We start from the raw sequence: 10,598 nt of genomic DNA, 5'->3' as shown, positions 1-10,598 counted from the left end.
AGAGACTACAAGAAGTAATATGGAAAATAAGGAATAGATATAAATATTGTCAAGGTCAATGCACAAATAAGGGAAAATGAATTTGAGTATGGGACTTAAACTAAGGACAACCACCACAAGACCAAAAGCTAAATGTATTCTTTTGAATCAACAAAAGGAAATTCTCTTTATCTTATGGGAAGCAGAAAAGAAAAACATTCAAATTCTTGTAAGTGTATATTGTAAAATATGTTCTAATGTAACAATAATTGCAATAAATGAAAATGAATCAAACTCACTAATTAAAAGACAGGGACCTAAAATTAGATTTTTTTTAAAAAAAAGAGTCAGTATTATGTGTGTGTTTTTTCAAAAATAAGAAATAAGTTAAGTCCAGCCGGCGTGGCTCAGTGGTTGAGCATTGACCTATGAACCAGAGGTCAGGGTTTGATTACTGGTCAGGGTACATGACCGGGTTTCGGGCTCGATTCCCAGTGTGAGGCGTGCAGGAGGCAGCCAATCAATGATTCTCCTCATTGATATCTCTATCTCTCTCCCTTTCTCTCTGAAACCAATAAAAAAGAAGAAAGAAAGAAAGAAAGAAAGAAAGAAAAGAAAAGAAAAGAAAAGAAAAGAAAAGAAAAGAAAAGAAAAGAAAAGGAAGTAAAAGAAATACAGTTAATACAAAAGGCAAAGAAAGTTAGAGAAAGATTGCTTCCAGGTAAATATCAAAAGAGATCTAGGGGGGTAATTTCATTATATGACAAAATAACATTGAATGTAAATATTTCATAGTGAACAAAGCAAGAGGTTGTAAACTAGTAAAAGGAACAATATAAGAAGAAAATATAACCAACACAAAAATATATGCGCTTTGCCAAAGGGGAGGTGGTTGGGGAGCTGGGTAAAAAAGGTGAAGGGATTAAGTACAGACGGGTAGTCACACAATAGTCCTGGGGGTGTAAAACACAGCATAGGGGACGTAGTCAATAATATCGTAATAACTACGTACGGTGCAGGTGGGTACTTGAAATACCAGCAGGACCACTTTGTAAAGTATATGATTGTCTAACAACTGTGCTGTACACCTGAAACTAACACAACATAATATTGAATGTGAACTGTAATTGAAAAATACAAATTTTAAAAAGTATACACTATAAATATATGAAGCAACAATGGACAGAACCTCAAGGAGATGTTGATTAGTCATTATTTACTGTTGGACATTTTAACATGCTCCTCACAGAATGGACAGGTTAGGTGGCCTAAAAGTGATCAGGAATATTTTTTAAATCTTCTCTTTGCTACCAGTGTTTTGTTCTTTTGGTTTTGGTTTTGCTCCTAGTGTTTTGAAATTTCACGATGCTACACAAAAGCAGATGGGGAATCTGCTTTTGTCCCTGTCCCTGGGTGCTAATGACCCTTTTCAATCTGGGAATCGATGTGTTTCTCTTTGGGGCAAGTAGTTGTTTTGTTGCGGACACTCCCTTTGTTTCTCTGGAATGCCTCTTTTTTGCAGGGGCTGTATTTTGGACTTTTCTTTTCTTGCCTATTTTCTATATCTTTGTCCTTTTGTTCTATTTTCTGGGAAACGTCCTCATATATTTCTTTCGGCCCTGCTGTTGATTTAAGAGAACACATTTCTCCTATCGTATTTTTAACTTCAACAGCACCTTATTGCTCTCAGAGTGTTGCTTTTTAAAAAACAGAATCCTGTGCTATTTCATGCCTGCAATGCTTCATTCCTTTAATACTTTTTTAAAAGATTTTCTTCTTCCTGAATCCTATCTCTTTCTTTAAATCCCCCTGTGTTGGTTTTTTTCTTGCTGCTGTAACAAATTAACACGACACACATTGATTATCTTCTTATTCTGTAGGATAGAAGTTTAATACAGATTCCACTGGGTTAAATCGTGTTGTCTGCAGGACTGTGTTTCTTTCCAGGGCGCTTGGGGAGAATCTGTGTTCTTGCCTTTTCCAGCTTTTAGAAGCCACCCGCATTCCTTCTCTCATAGCTTCCTCACCTTCAAAACCAGCAACATCACATCACTCTGACTGGTTCTAGCTGACATATCTCCCTCGGACCATGGCCAGGAAGGGTTGCAGGCCTTTAAGGATGCATGTGACTAGATCGGGCTCATTGGGATAATCTAGGCTAATCTCATCTCAAAATCAGTTGATCGGCAACCTTAAGTGCATTTGCAACCTTTAACCCGCAAACGTGCCATGGAACATAACATATGCCCAGGTTGTAGATAAGGACATGGGAGTTGTTGGGAGGGCATTATCTTGCCTACCATATCCTCCCCCCTTTTTTTTTTGTTCTCTGATTTTCACATGAAAGGTTTTCCTCAAATGTCTGGTAGCTCTTAGTTACCTGAACATATTTAATAATAGGGAACTAAGAAATTTATTGGAAGCTTTAAAAACATCAGTGAGTGGAGCTTGTTGGCTGTATCACGTTGGGTAGTTGGCCATTTCCTGGGACAAAGCCAATGTCAGGCTCTCGGGTCTCTCCCGTTGGGCTGGTCAGACTCGCCGGGGAAGAGGAGACTGTGAGAGTGTCCTGCCCAGAGGAAGGGGATTGGCCACCACTGTTCTGCCAGCTGAGTAGGGAAGAGGCGTGGGGACTTCAAGATCCAGAATGTGTACATTTACTTCTTTTGTTTTCTTCAACTAGGCTCGCTGGTAGCCTTCCCCAGAGGGCAGACATTCAGCCTTGGGCCTGGGTGTGAGGAGGCAGGGAAGGACTGGGGAGAGAGTCCAGCTGTCTCTCTCTCTCTTTTTTTTAAAAAATGTATTTTATTGATTTTTTTACGGAAAGGAAGGGAGAGGGATAGAGAGTTAGAAACATCAATCAGCTGCCTCCTGCATACCCCCTATCGGGGATGTACCTGCAACCAAGGTACATGCCCTTGGCCAGAATTGAACCTGGGACCATTCAGTCCGCTGGCCGACGCTCTATCCACTGAGCCAAACCGGTTAGGGCTCCGGCTGTCTCTTAAACAGACTTTCAGTGCATCCCCAACTTTTAGTTGAATCCCCATCCTACTTCCAGAGATACCAGACAACAATGGCTGGCACTTGGGGGGAATTCTTGTGTGTAAATTAAATTTGTCCTTGGACTTACTTCCTGCTGTCTTTGAATTCAGCTTTCTTAGTGCTGGGCTAAATAAGTTTTACTTTTCATCTGCTCTTCAGCTTCCAAAATATTGTTGTTGCTTTTTCTTCTGTTAATCCTTGTTAATATAGGCTTTATTTGTTGTTGATAGATTCCTTATTGTCACTTTAATAGAATTTCTAAGGGGAGCGGACCTCAAAGCTTGGGTTCAATTCATCATTTTTAACTGAAATTTGGTACATTTTTCTATATTTGTTGAACCCGCTGGGTAACATGGAGCTGGGGAAGTGCCACAGCCATAGTAATATCCAGGATCATATATGTTTAAATACCAGGCAACCGAGACTATTAAGCCCCCCTCCCCAATCCATTTTCTAATTTACAACAGCCTCCAAAATTTTGGCCAACTTAAATATCAAAGACCATTAGGTCATCATTGAAATAGATATTTACTTAAAAATCTTACAGGAATAATTTCACTTACATACACACATTGTGACTTATATGTTATAAACTATTCTAATATACTGTCTTCTACTCCTTTGTAAAGAAGCGGTGCTATTCCCACCCTTCACTGGCATCTTGGCCGCCAGTGTCTGTCCTGACAGAGCCGTGTTGGGAATCATCCGACACGGTTTTCCACAGCGCGTGGCGCTCACATCCATTTGAGGCATCCAAGATGCATTCATGTTTGAACCTGTGTGTTTGCGCTCACAGAACTCTCTATCCCAAGCCACAGTGATCCATTAAGTCAGGACGGGTTCGGGTTGTTTAATTTGCTCCGGTGGCGTCTGTGCATGATTTCCACAGACAACCACTTCCTGTATTGATTTTGAAGGGAGCTTTCAAAGGCTTGTTTACGAAGACATCTGACACTTGCGATTCTGAGGTGCTACCTGCAGCAATAATTACTAAATCTCTGTCAAGTGTCTCTGCCTCCCCTATTTACTGATTCTGTCAGGTGCCGTCCCGAATCATCCCAAACCACCACTGACTGAGGTCATTTCAGGTTGATGTTTCTTCCCCAAACAGGATTTTTGTTCAAGATAAAGAAGTCAAGAGCATGGTCTCCTCTGAACCCAGAGTCCTGCCTTGAGCTCCGGTCTGGTTGACAGCCTTTGACCCCACCTTCCCTCTTCTGGCTCCTTTGGGAGCTCTATTTTTTAAAATGTATTTGTATTGGTTTCAGAGAGGAAGGGACAGGGAGAGAGAGATAGAAACATCAACGATGAGGGAGAATTATTGATTGGCTGCCTCCTGCACGCCCTACTCTGGGGAACGAGCCCGCAACCCGGGCGTGTATCCTGACCAGGGATCGAACCGTGACCTCGCAGATCATAGGTTGATGCTCACGCCAACCGGGCCATTCTTTATATTCCCACCTACTAGCCAGGGTCCCATGACAAGGACTGTCACACCGGTTTCTCCCTTGTTGTGAGGTTAAAGAGGGACACACAGACATTAAGTCCAGAATCTGGCCCACCCCAGGATGGAGGGTGTCCAGGGGAGGGTGACTGACAGCGGCTGAGATGGAGGAGCTGAGAGTCTACGGCTCTGTGAACAGTGTGTGGTCCTTGAGAACCTACCCCTGCTCTGCAATGACTAGCATAGTCCCAGCATTTAGAGATCTAGGTTAGCGCCCTAGATCCAATATTACACCCTTGCTCAGAAAACCTCGCTGGCTTCTCAACAAGAGACGAAGTTTAGTCTCACATTCACATTTCTCTGGAATAAGACCGCAGCTCACCAGTCCATTCTCCTGTGCAGTTTCCCCAGCATCGCCCATCCTTCTTTGGTACACCTGGACAAACAGTCCGCAAACCCGCACTTCTCCCTCGTGCTTCTGATATGCATTCAACACAATACAGCAGACAGCGTGGACTTGGGATACAGGGAGACCTGGCCAGGAAGTCCATCTCTGCCATTGGCTAGCTGTGCGACTGTGAGAAAGCCACTTCAACTTCCCAAGTCTTAGTTTAGTTTTTTTAAAAAATATATATTTTTATTGATTTTAGAGAGAAGAAGGGAGAGGGATAGAGAGATAGAAACACTGATGAGAGAGAAACATTGATTGAGCCTGCAACCCAGGCATGTGTCCCGACAGAGAATCTAACCAGCCACCTCTTGGTTCATGGGTCGACACTCAACCACTGCATCACACCGGCCGGGTGGTTTTAATTCTTTTATCTGTCGAAATGGGGAATAGGCCCACCCCTCCCACTCAGTGGTTGTGAGATTTAAGTGGAATAAGGTCTGTGAAAGCTGTAGGGAACGAGGTTTACCTGGTCCCACCTTTCTGTTGTTGGGAGAGAGGCTTCCCATCCTATTTCCCCTTTGGCTCTGTGGGCTGTCAATCATTGCAGCTTACTTCCCCAGCTGGACCACAGCCCGGGGCAGAGATCCTGTTGGGGCAATAGGAGCCTTCCTGGGAATTTTCAAGTTGGAGTTAAGGGAAGAGGTGTGACAGCTTTCAGATGGGATAGCTTGGAAGATGTGAGGGAGGGAACTGGTGTATCGGTGGCCCAGGAAGCCAGCGTGTAAGAATGAAGTCAGGAGAGAGTCCCGGTGGCACTTCACTTTGGGTTCTGGTTATTTCTGAGGCCAGCTGCAGCTCTTTCCACGTTCAGCAAACTTAGCCATCAGTTATCCTTTTTGCCCAGGGTGGGCTACCATAGGGTCCCGATTCCTGCATGAAGTCACCTGCTCCAGAGGTCAGGGGTGGGGAACCCTCCGTTGAAGGCTTTTGCCGCCTGCATTCCCTTCCCTCCTCAGAGCCCGCATCACTCCAGGCCTATATTACTGTCCTCTCTGTGATATCTTCCCATCAGGTCTGAGACTCTGTGGGAGCAGAGAAACAGGCCCCCGACTTGGTCTTCCCGGTGAGCAATGTTTGAGGATGTATTTCTGAACTCACAAGGCTCAGGCAACATCAGCAGGGCACCCACGTCCTCCCTAAGGGGCGAGGGTTCTTAGCAGCTCCAAGAAGGTTGCCGGGACTTCTGCCAGCTCCCAAGGAGGGCTGGATTTGGACTTCGAGCAATCTCAATGGACCACCTTCATTTCCACTGGGACTCACCACGTTTCTGGAATTGGAGCCTGAGCATCCGCATGTTTGCCAAGCATCTGGATGATAGTAACGTGAACAGGGCTGTCTTTTACGATGCCCTGCGTTAGCAGTTTTAGTTCTTCCAACTCCTGAGCAGAGTAGTTGGGAGAAAGTTACGACTAAAGCAAGCCGGTGAGCTCAGCTTCTTGTGCTGATGGTCACAGAGGCCTCCTAATTACACGACTACACAAGTGGCCCATAATTAGTGTCTGCTGTCCTGTTCCCGGGGGTCGATTGTTCTGCGACAATGGCCATGCTCAGCACTGGGCAGCCACATCCCGCTCAGCTCACTCCCCTCCACATTCCATTCTCATGAGAGAAGAGCCCCCGAGTTCTCAGCACTTTAACCCTCTCCTGCCAGGACCCCGAGGACTGGCGCTGAGGTGGGAGAGGGCCGGGATCTGGGGCTGGGCACCAGGGGAGTGGGAGAGAGACCCTGGAATGACCGAGCACTGGGGGCAGCCAGCGTGTCGCCCCTAAGGCTATGTCTCACTCAGAACAATAAAGCACACCTGGGGGGCTGAGGCACGGCTTCCTCTGGGGTCTTCTGATTGTACCAGGATTGGAGCCGCGCTGGCTAAATCCTCACCTCTTCCAGGCTGGAAAGCTGGCTAAGAGGGCAGCCGGCTTACTTCCGACACGCCTGAGCAGCAGTGTCATGGTGCGGTGACACAACACACATTTGGAGCCCTCTCTGGGTAGCTCAGTTGGTTAGAGCAGCATTCCCATCGGCCAAGGTTGTGGGTTCGATCCCCAGTCGGGGCACATACTAGAATCAATCAATGTATGCATAAATAAGTAGAACAAAAATATATGTTTCTCTCTCTCTCTCTCTCATAATTAAAAAACCCATACAGTTGGTCCTAAAACATGTGTCAAATCCTGGCTGCCAGTCACCATCTATGTGATTTTTGGAACATTGTTTAACCTCTTAGCTGCAGGTCCCTCGTCTATAGAATGAGGATGAGAACACCCACCTCTATCATTTGGATATTCAGATTGTTTCCACGTTTGTTCTTTCTTTACAATATTCTTGGCATTAGGGGTTTAGCATTCAAGACTCTGACCAATGGATATACGTGGGGTGCCCATCAAAGCCGTCTGGGACACTTTTACAAAATAAAGACCCAGATCCACTGAGTTGGAATCTATGAGGGCAAAACTAACTCAGGAATGGGTATTTGGAGAAAGTTCTGCAGGCCCCCTGATAGACACGGTTTGTTAAAACCCATCTCTGAGAGGCCTGGAAGGACTTAGACCCCTAAAATATGGGTGATGTTGCTGCGGCATCAATTTAAAGTGTGCACCTGAAATACTGGAGCAAGTTAGCAGGGAGTGAACCAGCATAGACCTGTGTGTCTCTTTTCTAAGATGCTCGGTGTCCTAGACACCTCATTTGATTCTCTTATTTAACCCCAAGTTTGTATTGCTAGTCGGAGCCCCTCCTCTGACCTCCAGCCCCAGGTATCCCGCTATTTGCCTGCTGTCTCCCCAGGGAACTGAATAGACATCCCCAGGGGAATGTGTCCTGATTGAATTCCTGATATCCTCCCGAACCTTCCTCCCCCTCAACCTCAATGGCAACTTAATTGCAACTGAAAACTTATATATATTTTAAGAAAAGCTTACCATACTCATGGCCACCCCTCTATCCTAAGCCACCATCACCTCTCTTATGAATAATTGCTGTAACAGCTAAACAGTCACCCTGTTTTCACCCTTGACCTGCCCTAGTCAAATGTCACCTTCACCAGAGTCCATTCCTGAACAGTCCACCGCACATGTAATCCCCTTACTCCATGCCATTCACCTGCTTAATTTCTTGTATGCACTTACCATTAGTGCTTTGGAGGCTGTGAGCAGCAGTGGGGAAGGCTGTCCAGGAGGGGGAGTTTTGGGGGTGGGAGCCACAGGCAGGGAGGGTTCAGAGGCAGAGCAGAGGTTGAGGGTCACAGGCCCTAGCGCTGTCACTTGCACCTTCCAATCCTCCGATTTGCAACACGCTTCCTTTGCTACAGGAAAGTTACTCTCGTATCCTGTTTTCAGGAAATATTATTATTCGTGAAAAGCCCATCTTGAAACTAATTACTTAATGGGTTCATACACTCAACAAACGACTTATTGATTATTTAACTCTAATCCACACCAAGCTAGGCCCTGGGGGTACTCTCCATATTGATGTGTTTATAAATTTTAAGGCAATGCGAGACTGCTTGGATTTAAATGGGAAAACCAAGGAGAAATATGCAAATATGACTACGTCAAAATAAAAAGCTCTGCAGGAGAAACTAAGGAGAAAATAAACAAATGGGACTCCATCAAAATAAAAAGCTTCTGCACAGCAAAAGAAACCATCATCAAAATGAAAAGTGAACCTATGGTTGGGAAGAACATATTTACCACTGGTACATCAGGTAAGGGGTTAATTTCCAAAATTTATAGAGTACTCATACAACTTAACAGAAGGAAGACAACCCAATTAAAAAAACGGGCAGAGGACCTAAAGAGGCACTTCCCCAAAGAGGACGTACAAATGGCCAAGAGACAGATGAAAAATTGCTCAACATCACTCATCATTAAAAAGGCAATAAAATGACCTCACACCTGCCAGAATGGCTACCATCAATAAATCAACAGACAACCATTGCTGGCGAGGATGTGGAGAAAAAGGAGCCCCAGTGCACTGCTGGTGGGAATGCAGACTGGTATAACCACCATGGAAAACAATGTGGAGTTTCCTCAAAAAACTTCCATTTGACCCAGTGATCCCATTATAGGAATATATCCTAAGAAGCCTAAAACACCAATCAGAAAGAATATATGCACCCCTATGTTCACAGCAGCATAATTTATAATAGCTAAGATGTGGAAACAGCCCAAGTGCCCATCAGTAGAGGAGTGGGTAAAAAAGCTGTGGTACATTTACACCATGGAATACTATGCAGCTATAAAAAAGGATCTCTTACCCTTTGAGACAACATGGAGGGACCTGGAGATTATCATGATCATCGAGATAAGCCAGTCAGAGAAAGGTAAATATCACATGAGTTCACTTATATGTGGGATCTAATGAACACAATAAATTGACAAAATAGAGCCAGAAGCATGAGGGGGAAGGGAGAGATTAACCAACGAACCTGTATGCATATATGCATAACCCATGGACCCAGCCATTAGTGTGGTGAAGGCCTGGGAAGGGGTTGGAGTGGGGAGGTCAGGGTCAATGGGGTGGGGGGAAGGGGCATCTGCAATACTTCCAACAACAAAGATAAATTAAAAAAACATATGGGAAAATCACAAATCACAGTTTTCTCGGCCGACTCAAATTCGCTGCCTTCCAGAGGGCTCAGAGGGTTTTGTATCCTAGGTTTACTGGACCTGCTGTGTGCTGGACACTGGGCGGAGCGCTGGAATCGCAGCCCTGTGATCCTCATGTGGCTGTTAATTTAATACGAGGCCCGAACGCAGCGTCCAAAGTGAAACAACCTTTGGACTGACACAGCCTGTTTCAAAGCAGCTGAGATCGGTTGCCTTTTTGGCCTTTGGTTTTTGGTGCTGCGCAAAAAAAAAAAAAGAGGGTGTGGGGGGAAATCTCATCATAGATGCTGCTATTTAATCCACTGTCACTTTGTGAGGGTCCCACTGAATTTTTGATGGGAAAGATGTCTGGGTCCACCTTCAGGACAAAGGGGAATGTAACAAACACAGGGACAGAGTTGATAGTGTTTAAAAACATGTTCAGAGACCTTTACTATGTAACGGAGTTGCTGAGCAATAACGGAAGAATTCCTGACACAGCAGGGGAGCCTGGCCAAGCCCAGCCCACGGGGGCTGGGGCACAAAGGCCCCTCCTCCCAACTTCGGGGGAAAGAAAATGCGAGTCCTGCAGGCTGCTTGCTCCCCCTTCTTGCCTGGGGAAGTGTTGTGATGTGACAGGCTGTCTGCCGGTTTTAATTACTTTAGATGCAGTGGATCAGAGGCGCTAGCAGCAGGGCCCTGGGTTCCAGTTCTGGCTTCACCCTGGTTGACTTTGCTTAGTGCACTCTCTCTGAATCTGTTTCCTCATCTGTAAAAAATGAGGGTCAAACTTAAGGTAATTAATTTTATACACCTGCAAATTGTATAATGCTACGAACCAATGTTATCCCAATACATTTAATAATAATATTTTAAAAAGAACAATGAGCAGATGAGCTCCATTTCCCAAGCTAAGTGAGGATCAGATGTACCGTAACGACCTTCGGTGAGACAGTCATTCCCTGCTCCCCCCCCCCCCCCCCCCCCCCCCCCCCCCCCCCGCCCCACCACACACACACAACTCATCTCCATGTCCCAGACAGACGCTCAAGCAAGGCCAAGAGTTGCATTCAAGGCTCACTTGGTGGCTGC

The sequence above is a fragment of the Myotis yumanensis genome, unplaced genomic scaffold, assembly GCF_028538775.1.
Source record: "Myotis yumanensis isolate MYYU_CA2020_CCGP unplaced genomic scaffold, mMyoYum1.0.hap1 SCAF_7, whole genome shotgun sequence".
NCBI lineage: Eukaryota > Metazoa > Chordata > Mammalia > Chiroptera > Vespertilionidae > Myotis > Myotis yumanensis.
The sequence above is the reverse complement of the archived record's forward strand: the minus strand, read 5'-3'. Positions refer to the sequence as shown.